The following is a 21,681-nucleotide window of genomic DNA, read 5'->3' as shown; positions in this document are numbered from 1 at the left end:
TGGAGTGTCGGTCTTATGAGGAAAGGTTGAGGGAGCTGGGGCTGTTCTCTCTGGAGCGGAGGAGATTGAGGGGAGACTTAATAGAGGTTTATAAAATGATGAAGGGGATAGATCGAGTGAACGTTCAAAGACTATTTCCTCGGGTGGATGGAGCTATTACAAGGGGGCATAACTATAGGGTTCATGGTGGGAGATATAGGAAGGATATCAGAGGTAGGTTCTTCACGCAGAGAGTGGTTGGGGTGTGGAATGGACTGCCTGCAGTGATAGTGGAGTCAGACACTTTAGGAACATTTAAGCGGTTATTGGATAGGCACATGGAGCACACCAGGATGGTAGGGAGTGGGATAGCTTGATCTTGGTTTCAGATGAAGGTCGGCACAACATCGTGGGCCGAAGGGCCTGTTCTGTGCTGTAATGTTCTATGTTCTATGTTCTATGTTCTATAAAAGTTTGTAACTTGTAAAAGTCTCTAGCTTTTCCAGGCTAGAGAGGTTCTTCAGCAGTAGTTATAACTGAGTACAGCAGTAAAATCCCAGTTCTAACTCATTATCAGGGCAGAACATTTTCGGGGCGTTTTTAACAGCAATATCATAGAATCCCTACAGTGCAGAAGGAGGCCATTCGGCCCATCGAGCCTGCACCAACAACAATCCCACCCAGGCCCAACCCTGTAACCTCACCTATTTACTCTGTTAATCACCCTGACACTGAGGGGGAATTTAACATGGCAATCAGCCTAACCTGTACATCTTTGGACTGTGGGAGGAAACCAGTGCAGCTGGGGGAGACCTACACAGACACGGGGAGAACATGCAAACTCCGCACAGACAATGACCTGAGGCCGGAATTAAACCTGGGTCCCTGGCACTGTGAGGCAGCAGTGCTAATCACGGTGCTGCCCATGGTGGAATACTGAACCACATGGATCAAAGGTTGCTCAAGGTCCATCTGGTCTATGCTGGATTAGCTGCTTTCAGTAAGGGGCAGCATCTGATGATGTGTCAATTGACTTCAACTCAGGGAAAAATATACGAGGGTTTCTACCTCTTGATTCTTAAGCAATGATCTGCCCCATCCCATGATCTGCTTTTGCAACTCAGCAACACGGCCGGCTAAGAACCAGGAAGATAAATTTAGTGTTCCGACTGCACTATTGCACTTGTATACATGTACACATCAGGCACAGGTATTCAAATTGCAGGATTCCGTGCCAAGTGCTACAGGGAACAGGGAGTGGGGTGTGTTCAGGTCCCTGATACCATCAGTGGAAGCAGGGTGCAATGGGCAGGGTGTGAGATACAGTGGAAGCAGAGAAGAATTACCCCAGTCATGAGCCGAAATTCTACATCGCCTGCCACGGAATCGGAGCGGGCAAGGGGCGGACAACGGAAATGTCCGTTGACCTCGGGCGGGATTTTCCGGTCTCACTCGAGCAAGGCCGTAAAATCCGCCCATAGAGCCATAGAGATATACAGCACAGAAACAGGTCCTTCAGCCCAACTCGTCCATGCCGACTAGGTTTGCTAACCTGAACTAGTTCTATTTGCCTGCATTTGGCCCATATCCCATCCATGTACCTGTCCAAATGTCTTTTAAATGTTGTAATTGTACCTGCCTCTACCACCTTCTCTGGCAGCTCATTCCACATACACCCCACCCTCTGTTGCCCCTCAGGTCCCTTTTAAATCTTTCCTCTCTCGCCTTAATGCTATGCCCTCTAGTCACCAGTCAGCCAAGAAACAGGTACGAGGGGACAATCAGAAGGAATATTGGGGGCGGCGAATGATCTGGAGTTAATTTTTTTTAGCTTCTCTTCACACCCATGCTGTTTTTTTCCCTTTGGGGAGTAATGGGGTAAGCGATGGAAGGATTCCTCAGCTGATTATCCGCCTGTTGAACCAAGTGACCACGTTACGAACCACATTACGAACGCTCCTTCCCCGGCCAACGGGTCCGAGCGTTGGACTCGAACCCAGATTAATAAACTTAAAGACAAGAGGAGAGCAGAGACTTTGCACCACTGATCATTTCAACATTCAGTTTGATGTTGTGAAAGAGGAACATTCGATGACTGAAGAGAAAGATTGTTAAATTTATTGCTGCTAACATCTCTCAGACAAGTCATTGCATATCTAGAGAGAATAATGGAACCCATTAGTGAGTTCGAAAGCAATGATGTCATTGACAGGCTCTCGATTTATGTTTCTGCTCTGAACCAAAGGATTTGATAGGTTAGATCAAGGGAAACTATTTCCTCTGATGGGGGCAGGGGGAACATAAGGGAGCATAACCTTGTAATTAGAGCAGGGAATTCGGGGGTGAAACAGTTTTCCCACACAAAATTCTGGAACACACTGCCATGGTCGGGTTAGCACAGCTGCCTCACAGAACCAGGGACCCGGGTTCGATTCCCGGTTTGGGTCACTGTCTGTGCAGTTTGCACATTTTCCCCATATCTGCGTGGGTTTCCTCCGGGTGCTCTGGTTTCCTCCCACAGTGGGAGGCCATGCTAAATTCTCCCTCAGTGTACCCGAACAGGCCCCGGAGTGTGGCGACGGGCGGATTTTCACAGTAACTTCATTGCAGTGTTAATGTAAGCCTACTTGTGACACTAATAAATAAACTTAAACTTTAAAAAAATGACAATTTGTTGAAGCTAGGCCAATTGAAAATGTCGGAATAGATTTGTTTGATGAGAGGTATGAGATGGAATTTTGTGCTCTCCCTCAGGACAGGTTTGGTGACAGCGAGGGGTTTCTAACTCCCCATCCTCTGACCTCCATCCTGGTTAAGTCAAGGGTATGAAGGCCCATCGATGCTTTCCCATCTCATCCATCCTTAATTGCCCTTGAGAAGGTGGTGGTGAGCTGCTTTCTTAAACCGTAGCAGTTGCTGAGATGTAGGTACACCCACAGTGCTGTGAGGGAGGGAGTTCCTGGACTTTAACCCAGAGATAATGAATAAACATATATATATTTCCAAGTCGAGATGGTGAGTGGCTTGTAGGGGAACTTCCAGATGGTGTTGTTCCCAGGTATCTGCTGCCATTGTCCTTCCAGAAGGTAGTGATCATGGGTTTGGAAGGTGTTGTCAAAGGAGCCTTGGTGAATTGCTGCATTGTATCTTGTAGATGGTACATTTTGCTGCCATTGTGCATTGGTGGTGGAGTGAATGTTTTGTAGAAGGGGTATCAATGAAGTGGGCTACTTTGCCCTGGATGGTGTTAAGCTTCTTGAATGTTGTTGGAGCTGCATTCAGCCAGGCAAGTGGAGAGTATTCCATCACACTCCTAACTTCTGCCTTGTAGATGGTGGACAGGCTATAGGGCATCAGGAGGCGTGTTACTCACTTCAGGATTCCCACACTCTAACCTGCTCTGGTAGCTACAGTACTTATGTAGCTAGTTCTGTTCAGTTTCTGGTCAATGGCAACCCCCAGAATGCTGATCATGAGGGATTCAATTATGGTAACGCCATTGAATGTCAAGGGGCGATGGTTATATCCTCTCATGTTGGTCATTGCCTGGCACTTGTTTGACGCAAATGTTACTTGCCACTTGTCAGCCCAAGCCTGGATATTGTCCAGGTCTTGTTTCGTTTAGACATGGACTACTTCAGTACCTGAGGAATTGCAACTGATACTGAACATTGTGCAGTCAGCGAACACCCTCACTTCTGACATTATGATGGAAAGAAGGTCATTGATGAAGCAGTTGAATATGGTTGGGCCTAGGACACTACCCTGAGGGACTCCTGCAATAATATCCTGGAACTGAGATGACTGACCTCCGACCACCACAACCACCTTCCTTCGTGCCAGGTATGACTGCAACCAGCAGAGGGTTTCCCTGATTTTGATTGATTCCAGTTTTGCTCGGGCTCCTTGATGCCACACTTGGTCAAATGTTGCCTTGATGTCAAGAGCAGTCATGCTCACCTCACCTCTGGAATTCAGCTCTTTTGTCCATGTTTGAACTAAGGCTGTAATGAAGTCAAATGCTGGGTGACACTGGTGGACCCAAACTGAGCATCAATAGGAAGGTTATTGCTAAGTAAGCACTGCTTGATAGCACTGTTGTTGGCCTCTTCCATCACTTTACTGATGATTGGGAGACGACTGATGAGGCGGTGATTGGCTGAGTTGGGCTTGTCCTGCGTTTAGTGGACAGGGCATGCCTGGGTAATTTTCCACATTGCCGGGTAGATGCCAGTATTATAGCTGCACTGGAACAGCTTGGCTAAGAATGTGGCAGGTTCTGGAGTTTGGCCAGGCATGGTTAGTCATAGGCTGTTAGGGAGATGTTGCTTTAAGCCAGTCTAGTTTGTCCTCCATTCTTTTCTTCCATTTCTGTGAAAGTGGCCAACTACAGATGACAACATTGGCAATGGGAATAGTTGATGTAATCTGATAGATTCAAATTAATGCAAAGTTTCTTTCCTGTAGGTTTGGTCATCATGGCTTTCTTAACCTATGATGTCAGCAAAAGAGTTAAAACCAACAGTTTTAGCTTTGTGGAGCAAACTCCCAGAGGAGGTAGTTGATTCTGGATTAAATGGAAAATATGTAATGACAAAAACACACATGCATGTGCCCAGATCCACATGTGAAGCTCAACTGTGAAAACGTGGTTGGACATTTAACAATGTTAGAGGAGGATCGATAAGAAAAATTGATATGTACTGCACTTGTTGGATAAAAGAACGTAAAGTGATAGCACGCGGTGTGAGTGAAAACAGCAAGGCAGGCTTAGTGTTCACTCTACAATGTCTTGATCTAAACTAAGGCAAAAGCCCACGAAGCAGCCAAAGACATCATGAACTATACAGAGGACTAGACTCTTCAAGTGACAGCACAACAATAGCCCCACGTGGTTGGATATTTAACAATGCTGTTCACTGTAGGGCGGCACAGTGGTTAGCATTGCTACCTCACAGTGCCAGGGACCTGGGTTCAATTCAGCCTTGGGTGGACTGTCTGTGTGAAGTTTGCACGTTCTTCCCGTGACTCCGTGGGTTTCCTCCGGGTGCTCCGGTTTCCTCCCACATTCCAAAGATGTGCAGGTTAGCTGGATTGGCCATGCTAAATTCCTCCTTCGTCTCCCAAGATATGGGAAGGTCCGCTGACCTCGGGTGGGATTTTACAGTTTCGGGATGAGCGAGCCCGTAAAATCCCGCCCCTGGTTCTTGACATCCTCCCACCCTCTGCAGTGGTGGTGGCCTTGAACTGCTGCCCTCTGTGTGGGATAGGTGCTTGGTCCTCCAACAGAGCTGATTAAGAAGGAATTTCAGTGTTTTGGCCCAGTGACTTTGAACATATGGCGATGTATTTCAAAGTCAAAATTTGGAGGGATACTTGTAAGTGATGTTGTTCACATGCAGCACGGTGGCACAGTGGTTAGCACTGCTGCCTCACAGCGCCTAGCACCGCTGCCTCACAGCGCCAGGGACCCGGGTTCAATTCCGGCCTCGGGTCACTGTCTGTGTGGAGTTTGCACATTCTCCCATGTCTGTATGGGTTTCCTCTGGGTGCTCCAGTTTTCTCCCGCATTTCAAAGATGTGCGAATTAGGTTGATTGGCCATGCTAAATTGACCCTAGTGTCAGGGGATTATCAGGGTAAATATGTGGGGGTACGGGAATAGGGCCTGGGTGGGATTGTGGTCAGTGCAGGCTGGATGGGCCGAATGGCCTTCTTCTGCACTGTAGGGATTCTATGATCCACTACATTTGTTGCCCTAGACAGCAGAAATCGCAGTTTCGGAAGGTGCGTGGAAGGAGCCTTAGTCAGTGGTTGCAGTGCATCTTGTGGATGGTACACTGCCACTGTGCACTGGTGATGGAAGGAGTGAATGTTTGAGGTGGTGGATGGAGTGCCAATAAAGCTGGCTGCATTATCCTGCTGTCCAGCTTCTTGGGTGTCTGCCTGTATGTGTCAGTGTATGTGTGTTCTTGTGCGTGTGTCTGTGTTGTGTGTGTGTGTTTGTGTGTGTGTTTTGTGTATGCGTGTGTCTGTATGTGTTGTGTGTGTGTGCGCGTCTGTATGTGTGTGTGCTATGTTGTGTGTGGGTGCCTGTGCCTGCATGTTGTGTGTATGTGTGTGCTGTGTTGTGTGTGTGTGCGCGCGCCTGTGTCTGAGTGTTTGTGCACCTGTGTCTGTGTGTTGTGTGCTGTGTGTGTTGTGTGCTGTGTGTGTTGTGTGCTGTGTGGTATGTGTGTGTCTGTGTGTGTTGTGTGTGTGCATGTGCACCTGTGTTTGTCTGTGTGCACACCTGTGTCTGTGTGTTGTGTGCTGTGTGTGTTGTGTGCTGTGTAGTATGTGTGTGCCTGTGTGTGTGCATGTGCACCTGTGTTTGTCTGTGTGCACACCTGTGTCTGTGTGTGCTGAGTTGTGTGTGTGTGTTTGTGTTGTGTGCATGTCTGTGTTGTGTCTGTGTGCTGTGTGCATTTCTGTGTGTTTGCATGTGTGTTGTGTGTGTTTGCGTGTGGGTGTGTGCGTGTCTGTGTTGTGTGTGTGCATTTAGAAACTATTTTCTTTTCACTATTGTTGCTGAGGCCTCTTTGGACTTTTTACCAGTTCTGACTGATAGAATTTACAGGCTTCAGAATTAGCTGCCACAATGTGAATGGCTCGGGGAACAAATCTCTCTCTCTAATCCTTCCATTGCACTGAGAAATCCTCACAGGAACACAACTAGGGTCAAGGTGGGGTGGGGAGAGAGGAGAAATTAAAATGACATTCCTTGGCATCGTGGTAAAGATTAATTTTCCATTTCAATGAACATGCAAAACCAAGCTATACTGTTGGCCTTGTATTACTCTGTAATAATTGAAAAACAGAGTTCAGTTAATGCATGTTTGCTTTGATAGCCTTAGTATTGTATAATAATTGTTTGACCAATAACCCAAATTATCCCACTAAATATCTGACCATCTCAGCCGATCCCCATGTATTTTGCTGTTAGGCACTTTGAACAGTTGAGGAAACAACTGTTTGGTTCTATTTGTCCTTTTTACACAGTAATGTTGATTTGTTCTCACTTATTTAGCAGCTCAGTTGTTTTAAGTACCTGGCAGCACTGAACTGGCCCCACAGGTCAGTGCAAGCACTAGTACAGTCAAAGGAATACCCGCACAAAACTCATATTGGTTTTGGAAACCAGACATTGAATTTTGGACTGCTGGGTCACTTCAGGTGATTCACCTTCAAGAATATCTTATTGGCTGTGAGGGGTTAAGTTGATTGGCCATGATAAATTGCCCCTTAATGTCAGGGGGATTGTGAGGGTAAATATATGGGGTTACGGAGATGGGGGATATGTGGGGTTACGGGAATAGGATAGAACCTGGGTGGGAATGTTGTTGCTGCAGGCTCGATGGGCCAAATGGCCTCCTTCCACACTGTAGATTCTATTATTCTGAGGAAGTATATAAATGCAAATTTGTTCACATTACTAAGTTTAACTTCATTGCAGTGTTAATGTAAGCCTACTTGTGACACTATTAAGTAAACTTTAAAAATATTATAACCTGATGAATTTGACGTTTAAAAGTTTGAGCATTTAGTAATAAATGAACATGAAATTGACTTGAAATTCATCTGGGATATTTTATGGTAAATAGATAGTTTTACAATAAAAGTAAAGTGGCCATAGTTCCAGATGACTATAGGCTGCTCTTCCAGAGTTTCGGCAGCAATGGGAAGCTGAACTTAATTTCCACTGAAAACCACACACATAAATGAGCCTCTTGTTTAACTTGAACCCCCTGAGGTTGTGGACTTCCCATAAAATCAAGACAATGTCAAACTATGAAGAGAAAACTGCACGACAGAACTACTTTGTGAAATTCCATCTGACTAAATTAAATAAGAAAGTCCCAATCACTACGTCTATTATTAGGAACAAATAGCAAAGCCAAAGTATAACTGAAAGAAATGGAAAGTAAAATAGGGTCCGTTCCATATTTTTCATACAATGGCATTCCAAAGAATGGGTACAGCTAAAGTCATGAGAAGCCCCAAGGAGCTTGAAATGTTGCAGTAGAATTCTTTTTAAATTCCAGTAGCTACCAGCTGTTTTAAGAATATCCTAAATATGGTAAGGATACTAAAGTTAAAGTTTATTCATTAGTCACAAGTAAGGCTTATATTAACACTGCAATGAAGTTACTGTGAATTTTCCCTAGTCGCCACATTCTGGCACCTGTTTGGGTCAATGCACCTAACCAGCACGTCTTTCAGACTGTGGGAGGAAACCGGAGCACCCGGAGGAAACCCACACAGACACGAGGAGAACGTGCAAACTCCACACAGACAGTGACCCAAACCAGGAATCTAACCTGGGACCCTGGCGCTGTGAGGCAGCAGTGCTAACCACTGTGCCACCGTGCCGCCCACAGCTAGAACATAAGAACTAGGAGCAGAAGTAGGCTATCTGGCCCCTGGAACCTGCTCCACCATTCAATAAGATCATGGCTGATCTTTTAGTGGAGTCAGTTCCACTTACCCGCTCGCTCACCATAAATAACTCTTAATTGCTTTATTATTCAAAAATCTTATCTATCCTTGCCTTAAAAATATTCAATGAGGTAGCCTCAACTGCTTCACTGGGCAGGGAATTCCACAGATTCACAACCCTTTGGGTGAAGAAGTTTCTCCTCAACTCAGTCCTAAATCTGCTTCCCCTTATTTTGAGGCTATGCCCCCTAGTTGTAGTTTCACCCGCCAGTGGAAACAACCTCCCTGCTTCTAATCTATTCCCTTCATAATCTTATATGTTTCTATAAGATGCCCCTCATTCTTCTGAATTCCAATGAGTATAGCCCCAGTCTACTCAGTCTCTCCTCTAGCCTAGCCTAGGGAAAAGGGGCACTTCGCTATAAAAACAGTGAGAAATAAAAAAAGATTCACTGCAACAAGAGCTAAAAGTGGAAAGGGAAAGTAAAGCCATCGCACAGGTCAGTCAACAACTGTGTTTTGGGAGTGGGCCTGTCGTGAGAGATTTACACTCAAAACATGAACCTGTTTTCTCTCTTTACACAATGCCCTTCAGTTCCAGCATTTTCTTACTCCGTCTCACGGTGCGAGTGACATTGTGAATGGATTGTCTGGAGGAAAGACGATCTCTGACCAGACGCTAAAACACTGAAACCCTCACCCGGAGCCGGTGAGTGATGAAAGGCCGAAGACTTGAAGCATGAAATCCCTGCTGAACCCAGCCCCAAATTGGTTATACTCGCTTGATTTTATTTCACCAGAGCTCAGGTCCTCTCGGATATCACGAGGAGGGAGGGGAAAGAAAGGAGCATTTTCACTTGGAATGTGGGGCTGCAATCCATTAAGAGTCTAAGAAAACCATTTAGAAAATCACAACGCGCGGGCGTCGGTGAATGAAATTAACTCAAGGAAGTGAGTGAGTGTGCAGGATTGATGCCTGGTCTTGACTTCAGCGGCACTTTAGTGTAATGAGCTGGAGTGGCAGCTGCATTGTAATGCAGTTTGTTTTTCTGATAAGATATAGTGGATCCCATTTAATTTGCTTAAGCTGTCGGTGAAGGACAGAGACCTTTTACAGACGGCGCCGAAAGGGGCCAGTGGCTCTGACAAAGTGTCCTCTCGTGTTGAGGAAACAGTTTAGCGGTGCCCAGGGGAGCGGAGGCTGCATCTGCTTGATTGAAACCGAGGTCCAATCGGGCATGAAATGCGTGTTGCAAAAGCAGCCCAGACACCAACTCGAATGGGCACACTCGGGTTTCAAGCGGTCGCAACAAGTCTGCTGTTGGCTTGCGGGGGAGGTTTGTGCTACTGATTTGTGACAATCTATTTAAAAGGCGGTGTAAATGAATTTGAGAATAAGTCCATTGTGCTGAAATGCTGATTGGTGGCCGTTTGTGGGCTCTTCCCAGTACTCACACAAATCACTTCCTTGGTCGTTTTCTGTAGTATGCAATATTTAGAATTGTGCCAACAACTCTGAAGTAAATGTTAAGGTTTTAAATATTTGTTACAAGTGGAAAGTTGCGAGCAGATATTTATTGGGGTTTGTATCGAAATTTGTTGTTGGGAGTTTCCCTTGTTGGATCGCGGGGGGTGGGGGGGAATTTGGTTTGACTTTTGGGGAAAGGCGGATGAAGTATCTATGGAGCAATATGGCAGTGAAGGAATTGCAAGGGAGGCGAAGAAGATGTTCAGGGGTGCACATTTGCTGTCAGCTGTTATTTCACCGTTTCCAACTGGTCGCATCCGATCAAGCCGCTTTATCTGCTTAACAGCCGGTTGGTGATCTAGAACTTTAGTATTGCTGATAAAAAGACATTTTGTCAAAGCTTTTTGTCTTAGACTCATCAGAATAGTCGCAAGATTGCCACTGTCAGGGGAAGTGACAGTTTTATACTATATGAGAAGAGGGTATTGATTGGTTGGCAAGTGGACTCTGATTTGTAGAGTCGATGCCATGGACTTGTCCAGTTGGGTGTTGGCCAACATTATCAGGCACTATTGAATCCAGCCAGGAATGAACCCTCTTAAAATACGGCTGCCTGTTAGTCATGGTTAGTGGTAAGTTTGGACAGCGATGTAAATTGTATCTGTGTTTGTTGCAGCAGTATTGGATCAACTGCTCCTTTTATGCAGCCCTTGATACTTAACCTCCTTTGATTACAATAGAACATTGAGAGTACTGCGTATAACAGGCAGACAATCTGATGCTCTTTTGTACCAATGCCTAAGGTGAATTTATATCCCCAGAGCTCCACTTGAAAGCACTGCTGAGATTTGAGTCGCTGTATGTACAGCTGCTGAGACTGTATCTATGTCCTACCACCCTGTATGAACTACACTGCAGCTGTAGTTCACTTTTAGATGCAATACCCATCTTTTGGACAAGATGTCACAGCGAGGCCCCATCTACCTATCCAGGTGGTTGTAAAGGATCCTGTGGCCACTATTTCAAAGAAGCAGTCTCTGTGGTGTCCGGGCATATCCCTCAACATCACAAAGACTGTGGGAGTTTACTGTGTATTTCCCATGTTCCAAAAGGGACTGTGCTGCAGAAGAATCTCAGTGGCTTGCATTGGGGTCATGAAAAGTGTTATCGATGCCCGTCTTTCATTTTTTGCAATATTCTCCCTGTACCTCCTGAAGACCCCGAGGGTGGGATTTTCCAGCCGCGTTTGCCCCAAAACCGGAAACCTTTGCATGGTCTGCTACAATTCCCATTGCGGGCGGGACAGGAGATTTCTGCCCTTAGTCTTGCTGGGGTGTCTATAATTATCATCTTTTGCATCTTGGCAAAGACTTGGATTGTGAATAGGCTCCGAGAGTGCTGTTAACCTCATTTCATTTTCTTAGAATCCCGAGTGCAGAAGGAGGCCATTCGGCTCATTGAGCCTGCACCAACAACAGTCCCACCGGGGCCCTATCCCACAACCCCACGTATTTACTCTTCTAGTCCCTCTGACACTAAGGGGCAACTAAGTCGCCAATCCATCTAGCCCGCACATCTTTGGACTGTGGGAGGAAACAGGAGCACCCAGGGGAAACCCACGCAGACATGGGGAGAAAGTGCAAACTCCGCACAGACAGTAACCCAAGCCGGGGTTTGAACCTGGGTCCCTAGCACTGTGAGGCAGTAGTGCTAAGCGCTCTGCCATGGTCTGATTGTGCCCTCACCAATATCCAGGTAAAATCACTTCCTATTGAAGTAGGGTCACTGGATTGTGATTGCATTTTATCCCCCTTTCCCTATCTCCAGGGACACTAAAATTTAAGAGTTTGTAATCACCTGCCACTAAACACAGTCGCTGGAATTTTAAAGCCCGCCCTTCATGGGAATCGGTGCGGGTGAGGGGCGGGCCATGGGAGCCTCGTTCGTCCTGAAACTGCAAATTCCCGCCCGAGGTCAACGGATCTTCCATGGCCCGTCCTCGCTCGCTCCGATTCCTGGCGGGCGGGGTGGTAAAATTCCAGCCAATATCACACTTTGGCCTCTCTTGCCGTATAGTAACTCGCCTTCTAAGAAGGTTTGTTTTTGTCGATGGAATTTCCTCTAAACAGCCAGATAGGATGGATGCAGGATAACATGAGACAGGCAGGGTGTAAAACAGATTCCTGTTTTCAAGTAGCAGCAATGTTTTATGACTCTGTACTTCCTTGTTACAATTAGATTTTTGCGAGCTTTGATGCAGAAGTCAAATGACACATTTTCCAGCTTGACTTTGATTCCGTTGCTGTGATGGAGAAATAAAGGTCCAAAATAATTGTGGCTGAAAGGAGCAATGTGGTCCCGTTTCCTTGTTTGATCTTGATTTATATTAGTGCTGCAGGCAAGAAAACAGCTTGGCCATGTGGAAAGGCCGACAGTACTGAATGGTGAACTTGTCCTTCAACACATACACAGTGATCAACTCCAGAGGAAATGATCAGTAACACTATTTTAATGACACACAGAACATCTTTTTTCAATGCTTTAATAACAATGTAGTTATGGCATATTAAAAATCAAGTGCTGTTTGCATTTTTTAAGAACTAGATAATGTATTGAGGGAGGTGGTGGTATAGTGGTAATGTGATGGAGTCATAGAGTCATAAAGGTTTACAGCAGTGGTTCCAAAAGGGTGCGGCGCGCCACACTGGTGCGGCGAGAGAGGATGGCAAGTGTGGCTGGAAGATTCAAGGACAATCAAAGAAACATTTAAACATGGTTTAAACAAGCATTGTTTTATACTTTCTGGATGTCCCATGATCATATTATAAAGTAGTTGTGTTCTATGTTATGAATCAAGCACTGCTAGGAGTTGTTTTTTTAAATGTATTTCTTATCAATAAAAAATTCGGTGTGGTGTGAGCAAATCTTTATTCCGAAAGTGCGGCCCAGTGAAAAAAGTTTGGGAACCACTGGTTTACAGCATGGAAACAGGCCCTTCGGCCCAACTTGTCCATGCCGCCTCTTTTTTTAACGACTAAGCTAGTCCCATGCCCTCATTTGGCCCATATCCCTCTATAGCCATCTTACCCATGTAACTATCTAAACACTTTTTAAAAGACAAAATTGTACCTGTCTCTACTACTACCTCTGGGAGCTTGTTCCAGACACTCACCATCCTCTGTGTGAAAACCACAGTAACTTCATTGCAGTGCTAATGTAAGCTTACTTGTGACTAATAAATTAACTTTAAAAAAAAAACATTGCCCCTCTGGACCCTTTTGTATCTCTCCTCTCTCACCCTAAACCTATGCCTCTAGTTTTAGACTGCCCTACCTTTGGGAAAAGATATTGACTGTCTAGCTGATCTATGCCCCTCATTATTTTATAGACCTCTATAAGATCACTCCTAAGCCTCCTACGCTCCAGAGAAACAAGTCCCAGTCTATCCAGCCTCTCCTTATAATTCAAATGTCATGGGACTATGGGTGCCTTGTGTTCAAATCCCACCAAAGCAGCTAGTGCATTGTTGCTCGACTAGTAATCCAGAGACCCAGGGTTACACTCTGGGGACCTGAGTTCAAATCCCAAATGGTGAAATTTTGATTCAATAAAACTCTGGAATTAAAAGTCTAATGATGACAATGAAACCATTGTCAATTGTCATGAAAATAGCATCTGGTTCACTAATGCTCTGGGTTTCCTCTGGGTGCTCTGGTTTCCTCCCACAGTCCGAAAGACGTGCTGGCTAGGTGCATTGGCCATGCTAAATTCTCCCTCCGTGTACCCGAACAGGGGCCGGAGTGTGGCGACTAGGGAATTTTCACAGTAACTTCATTGCGGTGTTAATATGAGTCTACTTGTGACACTAATAAATAAACTTTAACAATAAATGCTGGCCCAGCCAGTGACGCACGCCCACATCCCATGAATGAATGTTGAAAAAACTAATTTAAAAATCTGGAATTGAAAATCAGACTTCGTAATTGTAATAATGAAACTATCATTAGTTGTCAGTAAAAACCCATCTGGTTCACTAATGCCCTTTAGGGAAGGAAATCTGCTGTCCTTACCTGGTCTGGCCGACATGTGACTCCAGAGCCACAGCAATGTGGTTGACTCTCAACTGCCCTTCAAGGGCAATTAGAAATGGGCAGCAAATGCTGACGTTGTCAGCAATACCTACATTCCATGAGTGAATTAGAACAAAATTGAAAAACCCTGGCTGGAATTTTACCGCCCGCCAGTCGCGGGAATCGGAGAGGGCAAGGGGTAGACAGTGGGAAGGTCCGTTGACCTCAGGCGGGATTTTATGGTTTCGGGATAAGTGAGGCTGTAAAATCCCACGCCTTGTCTTTGCTGAAGGACAGAGAGAGTCTTTATAGATTAATTGACACGAAATATTAAGGAGTATCCTTCTCTTGACCACTCTGTATTACAAAGCTTCAAGAAGAACCAGCTCTCTAGTATTCCGACTCCATTTTGCAGTGGGGCACAACTTGGCTTTTTGTGAATTTTCAGTGTTCTGGCCCCTGGTTTGTCACTGCCAGTTGGCCAAGAGATTTCACAGGCCAGCTGTATGAAAACAACATAGTTGACCCACAGGAGTGAGCGGCGCGCTCTCCCACAGCCACTATAAATAGTAGCCCGAGTCTCCACTAGCAAGCTTTTTACATTACACATTGCGTCTACTTCCATAGAGCAGATGAATCCCAGTTCAGATGGTTCTCTCTCCGCTCCTCACAGATTCATCTCGCTCTGCTAACTGAAGGGGAAAGGGCAGGCCAAATCAAGCGGTATTGGTCAGGTTACATCAAAGTTTGGCCTTTAAGGACCAGTAGATTTTTATAGAGTCATAGAATCCTACAGTGCAGATGGAGGTCATTCGGCCCATCGAGTCTGTACCGACCACAATTCCACCAAAGCCCTATTCATAAAATCATAAAACCCCTACAGGGCAGAAGGAGACCATTCGGCCCAGTGAGTCTACACTGACCACAATCCCACCCAAGTCCTATCCCCGTAACCCCATGTATTTAACCTAGCTAGTCCCCCTGACACTAAGAGGCAATTTGGTATGGCCAATCCACCTAACCCGCACATTTTTGGACTGTGAGAGGAAACCCACGCCGACACGGGGAGAATGTGCAAACTCCATACAGATGAGTGACCCGAGGCTAGAATTGAACCCGGGTCCCTGGTGCTGTGAGGCAGCAGTGCTAACCACTGTGCCACCCATTTTGAAAGGTAAGGTAGACGGAGATTGGGAACTTGCTGTCTAGTTGGTCAACAGTGGAAGTGACATGCTATCACTATGCGGTGCAGTAGATACTTGCTTCTAATGCTGTCATTGAGTGAAATCTAGAACTAGTAGAAGCGTGATAAATATATTGGGTCGAAAGGAATAAAGGGCTAATCTGACAGGGTTAGATGAAATGGGGTGGCAATAGACTAATGCAGATCCAGTACCAACCAGTTGGGATCAATGGCTCATTCCTCTGCTGTAAATTCTACCCAATCTCTCATTCCTGGCTGTTGTCATAGAATCGGAAAATAAAATTAGCCTTCAAATTACACTGCGCGCAGATTAGTTTATGAACGTTGAAATTCCTCTGGTTGCAGTTTAACTGGAGCATTAACCAGGTTGCTCCATTAATTACAGTGAAAGAATTCCAGACCAACACTGTAAGCACTCGTCTGCCAAAATTCAAAGTATAATTTCACGCTCACGGAGTTTGGAAGCATTTATCTCTCCATTCTGCTACACACCATGTAACACGGTGCGGTGTACTTGGATTTTATTTTTGTCTTTTTAATAGATGCATTACTTTGTTGAGGACATTATGTGGAGACGAGAGTCGCCTTTCTGGCACTTGACTCTGGCCCTTAGCCTTCAAGTGGGGTCTGACTAGCTGAGCACAATATTTGACTGCAATGATCCTCTCTCAGCTTGTTCGAAGAGGTCATTGAATCACAATCGGGAGAGGAAACCAGGGTCGATGTTCATGAACTCCCCTCGCCCTGAGATACAGATACCAATTTAATGCTCTTGCCACTGCCCAATGACTGAAGTCATTGTTCTATTTTTAAATCGCTGGAAATCAAAAGGAGACACGACTGGCCGGCGGCATGTCAGACCACGAGCGTGAAATCCGTCAAGGACTGTCAGCTGAATGTGTCCGCTTGTTTGGCCCATTAGGCAGGGTTGTCAATGGTGAATGGGACACTTTGAAGGTGTGGTGGAGAGAGGGGGGCTGGTGTGTTCGAACATGCAGCTGTCTACGTGCCTGAAATAACTGCCCAGATACCCATTCCCTCACCAGTGAAGCACTCTTACATTCTATTGTCTACATTCTCCAGACATGAAGTGGAAGGAGCTGGATTTCCGAACCTCCGACACGGCTGTATTCTCCTCATGTAACCCCTTCCCAATATGAAGTGGTGACTTTTCTTGGTGACCTAATGGTCGTGAAGTACAATATTTATGTGGTGACGTGGGGCACTTGTGAATGGTGCTGACACCCTGTGATGATTTTAACTCTGGGAGATGTTGTACAGACTGCCCATTTTGACTTTGGTTTATGGGAGTGAAATATACAAGCTGTGATTTGTTGGCCTGGCTAAGGATATTATGAAAGAGTTTGGATGCTTGGTTGCAAGTTGAGGGTGGGACTTTGCCATCTATATATGTATCAGCGCTCCTGTCAAAACAAATAGAAGACTTGGACGACTAGGACCGTATCTCTTTGTGCCAAGAAGCTGATAGATACACTTTAATGTCCAAATTCAAATATTTTTCTGACTCATATCATTACACTTCTCATCTTCTGCCAAAAAATGTCAGGAAGGTTGATACACAATCAAAGAGAACAGAATTTTTCCCACAACTTGAGAGTGTTTTTTAAACACACAATATGTATAATATGTAATCGCATTGCAATTCTCCCAGTTGACCCAATTCTAATTTGTTACTGGCTTGAAGGTGGACTTGAGTAGGGTGGCTACAAAATAAGTCAATACTCATGCTGCCAGACACTCTGCTTATTCTCTACCACAAGATTTAGGAAAATGAGAGAATTCCCATCACTGATTTTTTCTGGGAGTTAGTTCCCTGGACGCCCGACCTTCAATAACTAACTGGCCCTTCTCCATTCGTGAGCATAAACCAAATCCTGTCTGCAGACTATGGCACGGTGGCACAGTGGTTAGCACTGCACCGGGGACCTGGGTTCAATTCCCGGCTTGAGTCACTGTCTGTGTGGAGTTTGCACGTTCTCTCCATGTCTGCGTGGGTTTCCTCCAGGTACTCCGGTTTCCTCCTACAGTCCAAAGACGTGCGGGTTAGGTGGGTTGGCCATGCTAAATTGCCCCTTAGTGTCAGGTGGACTAGCTAGGGTAAATGCATGGGGTTATGGGGATAGGGCCTGGGTGGGATAGTGGTCGGTGCAGACTCAATCGCCTGAATGGCCTCCTTCCGCATTGTAAGATTCTATGATTCTAAGTTGCCCTTTAGTGTGTATTTTAGAGGATTAGTGAGGTAAGGTGCATGAGGTTACGGGGATAGGGCGTGGGGTGGGCTTGATTAAGATGTCTGTGCAGACTAGATGGGCCAAATGGCCTCCTTCTGCACTGAAGGGATTCTATGATTATGATGCGGAAGAGAAGCGGAAAAGAGAGGACATCATTGCTGAGGGCAATTTTACCCCATCTTAAATGAACTTGACTTGAACTTCACGACACGTGAACTTTGCGGCAAACATCAGTGTTTAGCAGCAGCAGGGGTGGAATCGCTGGTTATCCAGGTTATGTGTTCAGAGTGAGGAGTCAATGGTTAGCTGTGAGGACTCTCGGGTTATCAAGGCTCCATGGTTAACGGTTAGAGGAGTGGGCCTGAAGCTGAAGTTGTGTCCTCCCATGGGGATTGACACATACTGAAGATGGAGCCTAGACCATGATCATCTATACAGTTGGTACGTGTGGGTGCCTATATCAACAATGTTAACCGTGCAGACAGGGGGAGAAACAATAAGGGAATTTAAAGCAGATTTTGGAGCTCTTCAGAATGTGTTGCTGTTTTAATATTTTCTGAGCTCTCTAATTAAATGCTTTGCTGTCCAAATTCACTCCTGCCAGGTAGCTCCGAGTATCTCCCAGGGTTGGTCAACATATTTATAATAGAAGGGATCCCGGGGACCTTGTTAATTCGAATGTGTCAGTTGTTTCCTTTACGGCAATGAGCAACTGGGGTGGCAATGTTTCTATTTATAAACGTGGTTCCACAGAAATAGATGCTTCAACCTTGCAGAGCATGCTGGGCACTCGGAGTGTCAGAGTTCAGGAAAGCCGAGATGGGGAAAAGGAGGGGCGGGTAAGATGGTGGGTGTGAAATTGACCTCTGTAACCCTGCTGGAGACATTGCTCCGGTGGCTGGACACCTCCTGACTGAGGTAGAGAATTTTACTGTCTCGCCGGCCCCAGAATCGGGGCGGGCAAGTCTCGCAGAACAGCAATAGCCTTGGGCAGGATCATACGGGCCTTGGGTGGGCGAGGCGGTATAATTCCAGCAAGTGTCTTTGGCTGCCTGGTCCACTCAGCGTCCCGTGTTGGGAAGGTCACCTGTGTACCTTTTCTGTGCGTGCGCATGCGTACCGAAATCATGGCACCACATGCCGATGTGGTTGATGCATGGTTTAGACGTTGGGGGCACGCAGGTCCCCCATGCAATATCTGCACATGGCACTTACCAACAAACCTTCACATGGTTCCGGAGGGGCCCCTCGTAATAGCCTTTTAAAGGACCAGGCACCAAACTTGTGCCGTTGCTACGTTTCTGGAAGTGCTGTGGAGTATCTAGGTGGTGGGTGTGAGTCCCGAGTGCCAGAGACTGGTGATGGGGGTGTGGTACATTGAGTAGAGTGAGAGATTGATGTCATGGTGTGAATAAGATGCATTCACTAACACTGACCACCCACATGAGATCACTAGACTCTTTGTGACCCCTATCCTAGGCTTTCAGGGCCAGCTCCTTCTCTTGATCAGCTTTGTCACCTTCTCCTGTTCCCTTCAGATGGTGTTCCTCCCATAGAAACCAAGGCCTCACTTCTCCTTTCCACCTCCAAGGCTCTAACATCACCTCCATGAACTTAGGAGCCCTCTTCTAATCATAGAATCTACAGTGCAGAAGGAGGCCATGTGGCCCATTGAGCCTGCACCAACAACAATCCCACCCAGACCCTACCCCGTAACCCCATATATTTGCCCTCCCAGTCCCCCTGACACTAAGGGTTAATTAAGCATGGCCAATTAACCTAACCAGCACATCTTTGGACAGAGGGGGAGAAACCAGAGCACCAGGAGGAAACTCACGAAGACACGGGGAGAATGTGTAAACTCACACAGATAGTGACCCAAGGCCGGAATTGAACCCGGGTCCCTGGCCCTGTGAGGCAGCAGTGCTAACCACTGTGCGACCGTGCCACCACTGTATCTTCTCCACTTCATTTGCGTAACACCAATGTGTAATCAAGATACAGGCAGCTAGCAGCATCTCCCTTCCACTGACTGCAGCCCCCTTTTAAGAGGAACAGGCTTACTGCACAATGTGCTGTCAGTTCCATTGTTTGAGTGGTGTGTGCGTTGTATATATGTGTGTAAAGTAATCCCAGCAAGGTGAACCATGTGTAGACAGGATAACGATTGGGAATTCTTGCCAAACTACTCCACATTAAAGTGTCTGAAGGGGACGTGTATTTTCTGTTGAGTTGAAAAACAGCTGCAGAAATCATGATTTAAGAATCAAACTCGTAGCTCGGGTGCATCATAGCTGATCTGATCTCAGCTGGACTCTCAGCCAAGCATGTAGAATGAGGCTTGACTGAGAGCCCAGACATTATTAGAATAACAGAATACTTGTGCTCCAGAGAAAGCATTGTTTGATTGATAGTTCAGTTCTCCGGTCTCCGCAGTCAATGTCACAATGATTATTGACATAAGTCAAGTGGTTTCAAGTTTTTGTAGTTTCTGGTTTTTTTAAACTTCAAAGGGCCTCAATAATTGACATTTCAGTTAGCTTGCCATCCAGGTTTTTCTTTCATAGGCGAAAGTGATCAATGGATTACATTTTTTGACAGCTTTTATTTACACATTCCACTTTACAGTGTGGTATCTATTTGTTCCAGAGAGTGTACAGTAGGTCAATGGGCATAGATGCACCAGACCATGGCATGAGGACCCTGAAGATATGCATGGAAGGGCAGAATATGGCATAGGGGGCATGAGGGGCCTGAGGTGGTGGATGGGGTCATGAAACTTGTCATATGAGGCTTGAGGGGGTCATTTTAAACTTAACTTTTAGAAGGTCCCCTCATGCAGACTAGGGTCTGTGACTCCCCTGAGGAAGTGTGAGCCACAACTCTTTCAAAACCTGGCCCAACCACCTGTAAATTGCGGGGGTGGCGGAGATACCCATCTCTGCAATGGAGCCAGCCAGGTTGGGAGTGCCAGATGCGGGCTTCAGGCAGGAACCAGACTCCACCGTTAAAAGGATCTCCTGAAATTTGAACAGCTTGGGAATAGAGTCGGGAATCCCGGAATCAGGACTCACCCGCCATTTTTAAAGCGTTTCTGAGACAACCAAATCTAGGCCAAGATTTTCCCTCACAAAACCTATGGCCATGTGTCAGTTGTATATTAGTGGAGGGTGGGGGGTGGTTGGGGGGGGGGGGGGGGGGGGGTGGCGGGGGGGGGGTGGCGGGGGGGGGGGGGGGGTGGCGGGGGGTGCGGATTCATTGTATTCATTTAGGTGTTGGGCATTCGGGTTGAAAGCATGGTTGGTGGGTTGGAGTTGCCTGATATGCGACGCATGTCTCTGTTGGTGAAAACTTGTAAGTGATTTGAAGAGGATGCTCCAGTTCCATCCTATACCACTTGGCTATCTGAGTTGCAACAGCAGGTGCTGCCGTGTGGTTTAGTGGGTTTTGCTACTGGGTGGGGTTCGCTATTGCTGCCTACCTCACAGTTTATCTCCGTTCTCTCTCTGCTTTCTGTTAGTATTAAGAATTAACCAATGATTGTACACCCCAAACCCTTATCTGCAGCTTTAATCGAACCCTATACTGTCTATGTCCCTCTCCCTTGTTAATGCACTACCCAGTGAGCACTTCACTCAAACAATTACGGCTGGAATTTTACCACCCCGCTCGCCACGGGAATTGGAGCGGGCCAGGGGCGGACAATGGAAAGGCCTGTTGACTTCGGATGGGATTTTACGGTTTCGAGACGAGCGAGGCCGTAAAGTCCCGCCCTACATGTCAGTGCGTTAACACATGACATTCTGATTTTATTTTTGTCGTAGTCACTTTGGTGGATATATAAATGGCAGCCTCAGCTGTTGTCATCCAAAATTATAAATACCACAGTAAAATACTTTTCTCAGTACGTACGAGGTTACTTCTGGAAGGAGCAGAGTGGAAAGAGTGCATTCTGAGGCAAGTATCTTTCTCTTTTAAGAATTGTTTCTGCATCCTTCTGACCCACAACTTCTCTCTCCCTTCATCCGCGTTTCTTGTCTCCTGAGATCTTTGTTTTGGAGGCAGAGCAGGAACTTCGTCATAATGCTGCCACTCTTAGATAAAGGAGGCTGATTGACTTTCTCTGGGGTGACTCGCTAACATTGAGATAAGCTTATGGAATTCTGATAGCTGTAGCATCAAGCGATGCCACCGCTGTGGTCTGAACCTTAAGACTTCGTAGTGCCAGCTC

The 21,681-nt window shown here is 46.1% G+C and overlaps 1 protein-coding gene across 1 annotated transcript in view; it reads left to right on the top strand.

Annotated features, from left to right (window-relative positions):
* arhgap28 (Rho GTPase activating protein 28) overlaps positions 1-21,681 on the top strand; it is a 184,393-nt gene that overhangs the window by 88,849 nt on the left and 73,863 nt on the right. The window lies entirely within an intron of this gene.

Source organism: Mustelus asterias, chromosome 7 (genome assembly GCF_964213995.1).
Source record: "Mustelus asterias chromosome 7, sMusAst1.hap1.1, whole genome shotgun sequence".
Lineage (NCBI taxonomy): Eukaryota > Metazoa > Chordata > Chondrichthyes > Carcharhiniformes > Triakidae > Mustelus > Mustelus asterias.
This window is presented reverse-complemented; position numbering and strand designations above follow the sequence as displayed.